We start from the raw sequence: 11334 nt of genomic DNA, 5'->3' as shown, positions 1-11334 counted from the left end.
GCCGGGACACACCCCCAGACCTTTCGAAGACACCGCCCGTGTGGGGGCGTGTTATTTCAGCAGGATATAATTATACATGTATTCAGATGTCCTGCGTAACTGTCAACCTGTGTGTGTGTGTGTGTGTGTGTGTGTGTGAGCGAGTCAGTACAAGTGAATCGGCCAATTACAGGTTTATATTCATAGACAGTGTAATTGTGTGTTAGGAGATATACCTCAGATTCTCATACGGTCGAGTGCAAAAGTTTGTGCACCCTCACTTACTGTGAAATGTTTGTTCATTATCAGTTATTTTTGCGACACTAATAAAAAGAACTGCTAATTAATGCTCGAGTGCTGTCATTTTTAGGTTGTATGCTGTAATTAAAAAGTGTGTGTATATATATATATGATGCTTTTCATGAATTTTCAGTGTGCATATTAATGCTTTTTTTTACTTTGTTTTTAGATTTATTTATTTTTTTTTAGATTCGCCTGTAGTCAAGATATTGTTTATTTATTTAAGATATTTTTTCACTCTGTGTAAATATGAGTACATTCACAGGGGAAATATATTTCTGAAGTTAATTTCCTTCATAATAACACCCTGAAATTCAGTCTTAAAAAATAAACAATATATTTTATTTATTATTATTTCATTTTTTCAGTCATTTCATTCATTATGTAAGTGCTTCAGTAAGAAGATCTGGACTCAATCTACTGTATTTAGTTTTTTATTTATTTTTATCTAATTTTATTAAAAACATGTAAAACCATGATTTTACATACTCTTTCACTGCATGGGGTAATTTAGTGTAGCTAATCCTTTTCTTTTTCTTTCTTTTCTTTCCTTTCCTTTCCTTTTCCATCCTTTTCCTTTCTTTTCCTTTCCTTTTCTATCCTTTTCCATTCCTATTCTTTCCTTTTCTTTTCCATCCTATTCTTTCCTTTTCTTTCCTTTCCTTTCCTTTTCCATCGTTTTCCTTTCTTTTCCTTTCCTTTTCTATCCTTTTCCATTCCTATTCTTTCCTTTTCTTTTCCATCCTATTCTTTCCTTTTCTTTCCTTTCCTTTGCTTTTCCATCCTTTTCTTTTCTTTCCTTTATTTTTCCATTCCTATTCTTTCCTTTCCTTTTCCATCCTATTCTTTCCTTTTCTTTCCTTTCCTTTGCTTTTCCATCCTTTTCTTTCCTTTCCTTTCCTTTCCTTTTCCATCCTTTTCCATCCTATTCTTTCCTTTTCCATCCTTTTCCATCCCATTCTTTTCTTTTCTTTCCTTTTCCATCCCATTCTTTTCTTTCCTTTCCTTTCCTTTTCCATCCTATTCTTTTCTTTTCTTTCCTTTTCCATCCTATTCTTTTCTTTCCTTTCCTTTCCTTTTCCATCCTTTTCTATCCTATTCTTTCCTTTCCTTTTCCATCCTTTTCTATCCTATTCTTTCCTTTCCTTTTCCAGCCTTTTCTTTCCTTTCCTTTTCCATCCTTTTCTTTCCTTTCCTTTTCCATCCTTTTCTTTTCTTTCCTTTTCCATCCTATTCTTTTCTTTTCTTTCCTTTTCCATCCTATTCTTTTCTTTCCTTTTCTATACTTTTCTTTCCTTTTTTCCTTTTCCATGTTTTCCTTTTTTTTTCTTTCCCTTCCTTTCCTTTTCCCATTTCTTTCCCTTCCTTTCCTTTATCACCATTCATTTTGATATCATTTTATTTTACTCCCTGTGGAGAGATTTCCATTCATCTTCTTTTTCTGTGTACGTTTACTACACTAACCTCTCATTCCTTAAACTCACTACATATAAATAATTTCGTTCTCAAGCTAAATGTAATCCCAAACGTTCATTTCCACCCACGTGTTTTGGTGTGGCAGTCTGGCGATAGTGCGTATTTACGTCAAGTCGATCAGCGATCTGTATCCGAGGAAAATTGTAGCTTAAAGCCCACACAGGGCCGGAAACGTGCAGGACGCTACTCCTGCCAGATGTTTTTTAAGCATGGTATGTACATTTTTATTGTATAAAAATATACATATTTATCTTCCGGAGAGTGTCGGTATTTTAGCTTCTGTCAGGACATCTGCTTATGATCTGAATTTGGAGGAAAAAAGCCAGAATAATGGCACTCCCAGAAGTGCATTCATAGACGGTAACAGTCATTACATCGGAGATGTTTGTGTTGGTTTGTGGTGAAGTGATGGAGGGTGTAGCGAACATTGAGTATAGTTTTCTTTACAGCTGTAATCCCCAGATGTTTAGAGTCTGTCTTCTGAGAGTAACGAAAACACACATTATTAAATACTGCAGTTGATCATAATCTGTAAGTTGTGCTGTTTAGTCCGTTCGGACTCAAAACCAGGACATGGAGGCAGTGTGGACGTCTGCGATAACGCCTCACATTAAGTAATAACACTCTTCTTTTTTCACTCGGTGTGTGTTTGGGTCTAAGTCCAGGTCTGAGTTTTTCTCAGAGTAATAACACACTGTCAGAGTGTTAGTCTCCGTTCCGTAAACACAGCGACCATGACGTGGGTTTGAAAAATCTGTCTGTAATGAGAGTTCTCATTCTGGAGTGGTCTCGTCCTCGTCCAGCAACAACTTCATCACTCTGATTGCGATGTGTCACCAGACAGAAAGTCCTGTAGAGCTATAGTTATAGAATTATTGTATAAAAAATGACTAATGGTGTCAAATGTAGTTTGTAGATAAAAAGTCGTATAGAGTGATAGATTCAGCGGTAGTCAAGTTAAGTTACAGCAAAAAGTGTTATCATCCCTCTTCCATATACATGCGCTCACGGATGCCCATGATTGGATAATGTCGCTGTGATTGATGGAAGAAAGAGAATATGTCCCTCCCACCCAGAAAGCACAGCCAGTCGTTCTGCATTGTGCTGCTTGGCCATGGATGGCTGTGGCATCGTCAGGATTCGAACTCGTAGTCTCTGGACTATAGAGAGGTCCACAGCTCCAGATGTTACTGTTGTCTCAAACTTTTGGACGTCATTGTATCCTCCTTATCCAATCACAAGTCTCCATACATATACTTGTTATCCAATCACAAATTTCCATAGTATCCTCCTTATCTAATCACAAGTCTCCACACATATTCTGGCTATCCAATCACAAGTCTCCACACATGTCCTCGTTGTCCAATCACAAGTCTCCATACATATCCTCGTTATCCAATCACAAGTGTCCATACATATCCTCGTTATCCAATTACAAATCTCCATACATATCCTCGTTATCCAATCACAAGTCTCCATACATATCCTCGTTATCCAATCACAAGTCTCCACACGTATTCTCGCTATCCAATCACAAGTCTCCACACATGTCCTCGTTGTCCAATCACAAGTCTCCATACATATCCTTGTTATCCAATCACAGGTGTCCATACATATCCTCGTTATCCAATTACAAATCTCCATACATATCCTCGTTATCCAATCACAAGTCTCCATACATATCCTCATTATCCAATCACAAGTCTCCATACGTATCCTCGTTATCCAATCACAAGTCTCCATACGTATCCTTGTTATCCAATCACAAATCTCCATAGTATCCTCCTTATCCAATCACAAGTCTCCATACGTATCCTCGTTATCCAATCACAAGTCTCCATACGTATCCTTGTTATCCAATCACAAATCTCCATAGTATCCTCCTTATCTAATCACAAGTCTCCACACATATTCTCGCTATCCAATCACAAGTCTCCACACATGTCCTCGTTGTCCAATCACAAGTCTCCATACATATCCTCGTTATCCAATCACAAGTGTCCATACATATCCTCGTTATCCAATTACAAATCTCCATACATATCCTCGTTATCCAATCACAAGTCTCCATACATATCCTCGTTATCCAATCACAAGTCTCCACACGTATTCTCGCTATCCAATCACAAGTCTCCACACATGTCCTCGTTGTCCAATCACAAGTCTCCATACATATCCTTGTTATCCAATCACAGGTGTCCATACATATCCTCGTTATCCAATTACAAATCTCCATACATATCCTCGTTATCCAATCACAAGTCTCCATACATATCCTCATTATCCAATCACAAGTCTCCATACGTATCCTCGTTATCCAATCACAAGTCTCCATACGTATCCTTGTTATCCAATCACAAATCTCCATAGTATCCTCCTTATCCAATCACAAGTCTCCATACGTATCCTCGTTATCCAATCACAAGTCTCCATACATATCCTCGTTATCCAATCACAAATCTCCACACGTAGCCTCGTTATGTATCTCCGAGGAGTCTTGGGCCTTCTATTTTAATGCTCTCCTAAACTTTTCCATATCTCTTGCCTCGATCTGTTTTCTCGCAACATTATTTGCATCGTCATTTCTGACAGTTACACTGTAGTGTCTTATTATCTTTTCTGGCAGTTAATTCCTTATCTACTTTTAATCTATTTCTACCTTAGATGAGCGACAGACTTTTCTCTTTCACTTTTACTGCACAGTACAGTTGTTCCCCTCTCTCTTATCTACCCTGAACCGCTATCTCCTCTGTCTCTGCCTTATTCTGTATTTGATGCGTTCTACTAACTTAGACATTTGGTCAAACATCAACCCTGGACCTTCCAAGATGGTCCACACAAACCACTCTCTCATTTCCCCGGACACTCTCAGTTTCACAATGGCCTTTGTGTTCATGTTAATAATAATAATAATAATAATAATAATAATAATAATAATAATGTGCCCAATACACATACAGCGAAACTTTATTCTGTAAAAACAAAGAGTAATGTTTCTTTTTGTTAATGTTAGTTTTTTAATATATTCCGTTACTACCTAAATTTCCTCTGTGTGTGTTTGTGTGTGCGTGTGTGTGTGTGTGTTTGTTTGTTTGTTTGTTTGTATGTTTGTGTGTGTTTGTGTGTGTGTGTATGTGTGTGGTTGTTTGTGTGTGTGTGTGTGTGTGTGTGTGTGTGTGTTTTTGTATTGCGCCTGGACACTTCCCTTTTTCGACAGTGCTCAGTCATGGGGCTCCTGTGTGTGTTGTTATCTTTAACATTGCATCTGTCAGAACTTATTCATTTTGGAGCTGGTCATGCTGATGCGCTCTTTACTCAGCCACCACACCGTCTAATATCACACCCCCTTTAACGTCTCACTAGACCCTTCGATTTGAATTATCTAGATTTTATTCATTACTTTATATCTTATTTTTATCCCAAATTTCCAACAGTACCCTGAACAGTACCGTGTAGTTTATTTTTAAATCTGATTTTCTGTTTCTATTCGTGTTTTATTTATTTTCCACGTGTGTACATAAATGTGGCTGTGCATTTTAACCTCCCAGTACAGACATGCACACTTCCTCACAAAGTGCTAACTTGCTCCAAAAAGTGACTTCTATAAAAAGCGCCCCTTAATCACACACGACCCAAAATTGCTTTGTGTATAAATACAAAAAAAAAACCCACAATAGAGAACAGCGGGAATGTGAAAAAGAGAGAACATACAGAGAGGCATGAACCGAGTGCTGAGGCCTCGGCCCTTCCTCTCTCTGTTACTCACCATTAAAGTTTAATTCCAGCTAAAAATAAACTTCTGTTCGAGTTTGAAGATGTTAAAATAAATTAAATCCGTGTTTATTTTGGAAAACTTTATGAATTTGGAGTATTGTACTTAAAAAAGAGTGATGTTAATTATATGCGAGGAAAAAGAAATAATATTTTTTAGAAAATGTGGGAAGTGTTACAAACAGCACCGTAAATTGAGAATAAAACTATTATATGTATAATTATATAAATAATTCTAAAATATATATATAAACATGTAATGAGAATAAAGTATTTATAGCTATATGTATTATTAATATGTATACTTATATATTTATATATTAAATAGTATTCTGATAAATGTTTATGACATTTATAATTATGTAAATAATTTCCAATCAGAGCCATTGAAGAACCCTTTTTTCTACTAGTGTGCATTACAAACCCATAATCTTTTTCTTTCTGAACCTTGTGGAATAGTAAACTAGCTAACATTACCGTTGGCATGTCTGAATTTATTCTCAAAATTGTGAACCCTTGAGGGTTTTTTTGGTTGTTCTTCATGGTGAATCCTTCAAAAGTTCTATGTAGTATCCTACAGCAGTGTGTTTCCCTATGAGAAAGGGTTCCAGGTAGAACTCTATTAGGAAGCTTAATTTTCCAATGGAGCCTTAAACAACCGTTTTTATTTATTTATTTATTTATTTATTTATTTTACCAGGAACCCTTTGTAAGCTAAATGTTAAACTCTTCATTGCACAATTGCCCAATACAAAAGGGTTCTTTAAGGGTTCCTTAAGGGTTTTTTGTATTTAAGCGTTCTAGCTTCGTAGCGTTTTAAGCGTTCGTAGCTTCCAGAATGTGTTGTTATGAAGTGGTAATCTGTAATATCCGTAGATGTTGTATCTTGAATGCTGTACAGAGTGTTCTGATAACGTTCTCTGTTAGCTGTGTGTGTACAGTAGAACCAGAGTAGATGAGTAGTAAACCCTGTACACTATCTCTCATCGTGTGCCGTGTGTTCTTCTGCATCACACAGACACGTGAGGCAAGTTTATAAATAACAGTGTTCTGGATGTACACTCGTAATAAGCTTTATTAAACCTGTGCCTCAGGGTTCTCTCGCTCAGATGGGTGTTCTGCTGTTCTGGTGAGACCGTTACATTAGATTAGAGCAGAAAGGCAGGAGATAAATATTTAGATTAGACATCTGCTCTGATGTGAAACACACACACACACACACACACACACACACACACACACACACACACACACACGTAGACTCGGTAGAAGAGTTTTATGATGTTATGGTAACATACTGAGTGGCATGATGAAGTTGATTATTTTCCTGTAACAGCACTTCCCCAAGTGTTTTATTCCCCTTATTTATACCAAGGACTACAATTTCTTATTTATGACAGAACGACACATCATAGCTTTCATTAATGTAAATGTTAGTTCCTGTTCTCACTTAAGTTATAGCAGCTATAAACAGTCCGTCCCTCACCAGCCCTCTCTTTATTTTATTTTTAGATTTTAGTTAGCGTATGTGTCCGTGTATTTTGAACATTGCACCCCATTTTGCATCACTTCACCCAGGTGCCATTTAAAGGAACCATTTTAGGAGCCAAAGGGCCCTTAATTATCCTCTGAACCCTTGAAGAACCCTTGAGGAACATTTTTTCCCCCCAAAAGTGCACCAAGTACCAAGAAGCTTTTAGATATTAGGATGAAAATAATGAGCAATAATTTGGAATTTGTACCACACACTTATCCAGTTAATACACACACTCTTAGAAAAACGGTCTTAAGGGTTCTTTGCATAAATAATGGTTCTTAGCATCTAGAAAAGGTGTTTACTTAGAACACATTCTGAGAGGGAAACATGGAACCTTCTAGTAGAGTCACAACTGAAGAACTTTTAAGGGTTCTAAACTTTTTGTAATCTGTAACGTGTATGAAATAAAACAACAACAACAACAACAATGCAAGCACAGTGAAGTTTCTGCGTTGAGGGTCTGTGCAGCATTTTTTTTTTCTCAATCAGAGCACTGAATCTGTGGTTTCTGATCTGGAACTTCACATTCATGTCACAGATTGTTCCTCTCACTTCCTCTGAAAATCATGATTGCACTCTGTGGCTCACCACAATTTACTCCAACCTGCAATTAGAAGAAGAAGAAGAAGATTATAAGTAGTGCACGAGCCACCGAGTGTGCCGAGCTTAGTTCAGGGTTTGGGAGATTAACAATTTCATTGAAGCAGGAACTTCCTGATTTCTGGAAAGCTCCAGAACATGGAGACCATGACTACTTCAGGTTTAAGGCTGACTAAAGTCAGGATGTTCTGCAGTGTGTTGCATATATTGATAAATACCAATAAGCTGTAAATCCCCAAGCACGTTCACGACATTTACATTTAGCCAATGAGCTGAAAACATCAAAATGGCAACTAAGCAGTGTAAGAGCACCTCTTAAGTGCAGTGTGCAGTAAATGTTCCAATAATGCAGCTCGGCCATTGCGGTGCATCAGCTAAAGCAGACACACACTAACTCCTCCTCCTTTATAGTCTAATTTAAATCTGTTTTTTGATTTATTTCGGAATCCATTTCTTTCAAGTCATCAGCAGGAAATGACAAAATTTGAGTTTCAGTAAATGTAAAACTTTACAGAGTAATCTGTATAAAAAAAAATCGACAACTATATGATCTGAAGCCGATCAGGAGAGGTTCATGTTTGTGAGTCTGCTTATATGTAAATTTACACAATCTCTGGAGACAGATACAGGATACAGATGTTTTTTCTGAACGAACTGGATTTTCATGAACACCGCATTTCTCGTGAGGGGAAAACTGAAGGAGGAAAAGTTTGCGAGTGTAATCAGTTTGATCAACGTTTTGGGGATTAATCCTGGAAGCTGAAGAATGACCCACTGGTCCGTTTGTGCTAACAGCGACTCCTGGCATTTCCCTTGCATTTCCTGCTTGTTTCTTGCGTGAGAGATAAGTGTTGTTTGGGGGAGATAATTTACTCAGAGCGTGTCTTTCTGAAACACCACATCCCACATCCTCATCAGCAGCAGTGCGTTCTGTACAACTTCTGGTTCTTGGTGCTCCTGCTTGAGTTTTTTTCTCCTTTTAAATTGCACACAGAAAGTAGAAGGGAAGGTTCCTAATTTAGCCTTAAGGTTAACTCATTATTATGTAGTCTAGTTAGAACCGAGTGGGCAGGTACAGAACAGACGCAGCGTAAACACACACATGTATATTTTCTTTGCACACAGGCTGCATTTTACTCTGAAATGAGGGTTGAGACATAGAATTACCACTAGTAAACAAGCTAATGGCACAAGGAAATGAAGGACAATGTAGTGATTTATTATTATTATTATTATTATTATTATTATTATTATTATAACCAGTGAGAACAAATGAACTCCGGAGCAGAATACAGACACAAGGGCAGAAGGTTTATTGGTGTTATTGAGTTTTTGAGAAGATAGGAATGTGGGCAGGGTGGAACGTGGACCTGGAGCACAGGGGAAAACAGGGTTACACCGGGAATGAGACATGAAGCAACAATGAATTGAACAAGATCACAAGAAGGGCCTACTCGCAGATACCACACTGTTAGACAGAGCAATCTGTCAAAGACTGGCTGTAGAACTGGGCTTTTTATGTGCTGGATGATAAGCAGGAGCATCTGCCAAAGCAATCAGAAAGCGTGTGAAGTGGAGCATCATGCCCAGGAACAGGAGTCTTGTCCACTCCATGACAGTACCCCGCTCTCAACAGGAGCCTCCGGGCAACCTGCCAGTCTGGATAGGCCTGAACTGGACTCCTGGATAGAGCAACACCCATGGTAAGGCCAGAAGGGGTAAAAACACCCATAACGAGGTGACAGGGTGAGTCAATGCCCACAGTGAGGCCAGAGGTGGGTGCAACACCCAAGGCAAGGTTACAGGGGGGAGCGACACCCACGGCAAGCCCAGAGGGTGAGTGACGGTCATGGCGAGGCCAGTGGGGGGAGCGATGACCCCGGCGAAGCAGGGGGGAAGGAGCGACACCTTCAGCTGAGCAGGGAGGCAAAGTGACATCCTTAGCCGAACAAGGAGGCAGAATGACATCTTCTGCGGGGCAGGGAGGCAGAGCAATGTCCTCAATGGGCGAAGGAGGCAGAGCAATGTCCTTAGTGGAGCAAGGATGCAGAGTGACATCCTCAGCAGAGCAGGGAGGGTGGGAGACGGCTCCAGCTAGGATTGGAGCCCCCTCCCCAAAAACTCCCTGTGGGGGCACTAGGCATTAGTTCCAGCCATGAGTTGGTTTAAAAGATCTTGCTTGCACCTAACGCCTGTCTGTTGCGTCCATGTTTAGGTGAAGTATTCTGTCTAAGGGAAATACGATGGCTGCAGACTGTATGTGAGGGAACACTAGGTGAGGAATCTATGAATCTCCAAGCAGCGTCGTGATGGAAGCCCAGGGGTAGAGCGACGCCCAGGGGCCAGAGGTGGGAGCAAAGCCAATGGCAAGGCCAGAGGGGGGTTAACAAAGGAGCAGTAAACACAGGAAACATGAGGAGGGAAACCGAAAAGCTCAAGGGAATGGGGAAACCAACAGGAGTGTAGTCCACACCATATCAGTACCCCGCTCTCAACAGGAGCCTCTGGGCGACCTGCCAGGCTTGTCTGAATGGGCCTCAACTTAGGAGGGCCTGGAACCCTGGGTACTGCGATGCTCATGGCAAGGCCAGAGGGGGAGTGATGAGGGGGAAGGGAGGCAGAACCGATGTCCTCGGTGGGCAAAAACGCGGAGTGACATCCTTGGTGGAGCAGGGAGGGTGGGAGATGGCTCCAGCCAGGATTTAAACCCCCTCCCCAAAAATTCCTGGAGGGGGTGCTTGACATTGGGCCCAGCCTTGGCACCACGCTTGGCTGAAGCATTCTGTCTGAGGGGGAATACGATGGATGCAGACTGGAGCTAGGTGAGGAATCTGCAAATCTCTGAGAAGCATTGTGGTGGAAGCCCACACACACACACACACACACACACATACACACACAAACAAGAAGTGAAGGAGAAACAACTACAGGAAACACCAGGAGGAGGGAAACAGAAAAGCACAAAGAAACAGGGAAACCATCAGGACTCAAAGCTGCACCATGACAATTGCTGTTGTTTCATTTTAAGGTTTCTTTGCTGCATTTTCTGATTAAATGAGTAACAGTGTTGAAAGGGATTTTTTTTTTACATAAATTTAACAAACACAAGAATGTGGCTCATTAGCGTCCACGTGGATATTAGGGACATTAATAATGATTTACTTCAAAAGTTTTTAAATGTTTAATACAATAAAAAGACGGCCACAGAAAGTAGTCACAAAAGCTTCCCTCTGCGGTTGGATCATGGACTTCCTGACTGGACCACAAACGTTTCGGATCAGGAGCAGCACCTGCAGCGCCATCACACTGGGTACAGGAACCCTCCAGCGCTGCACGCTCAGCTCATGACTGTTCACACCGATGACGCATGACCGTACGGCGACGCACAGCTCACGCTGCATCATCACGTCTCTGCGACTCATCAGGAACCACGACGAGACATCCTTCTATACGGCTAGATACGACTCTACTCACTAAACACCACGCACTACACCGCTCTACAACACTGCTCTACAACACCGCTCTACAATACCGCTCTACAACAACGCTCCACAACACCGCTCTACAACACCGCATGTCGCACATCAGTCATGGTGTGTTTGTATTTATTATCTTCTCCATTACGTACTACCGATTTGTTTTCCTCTAGGTTGTTGAGTGTGTTCACGTCT

The sequence above is a fragment of the Ictalurus furcatus genome, chromosome 23 (genome assembly GCF_023375685.1).
Source record: "Ictalurus furcatus strain D&B chromosome 23, Billie_1.0, whole genome shotgun sequence".
NCBI lineage: Eukaryota > Metazoa > Chordata > Actinopteri > Siluriformes > Ictaluridae > Ictalurus > Ictalurus furcatus.
The sequence above is the reverse complement of the archived record's forward strand: the minus strand, read 5'-3'. Positions refer to the sequence as shown.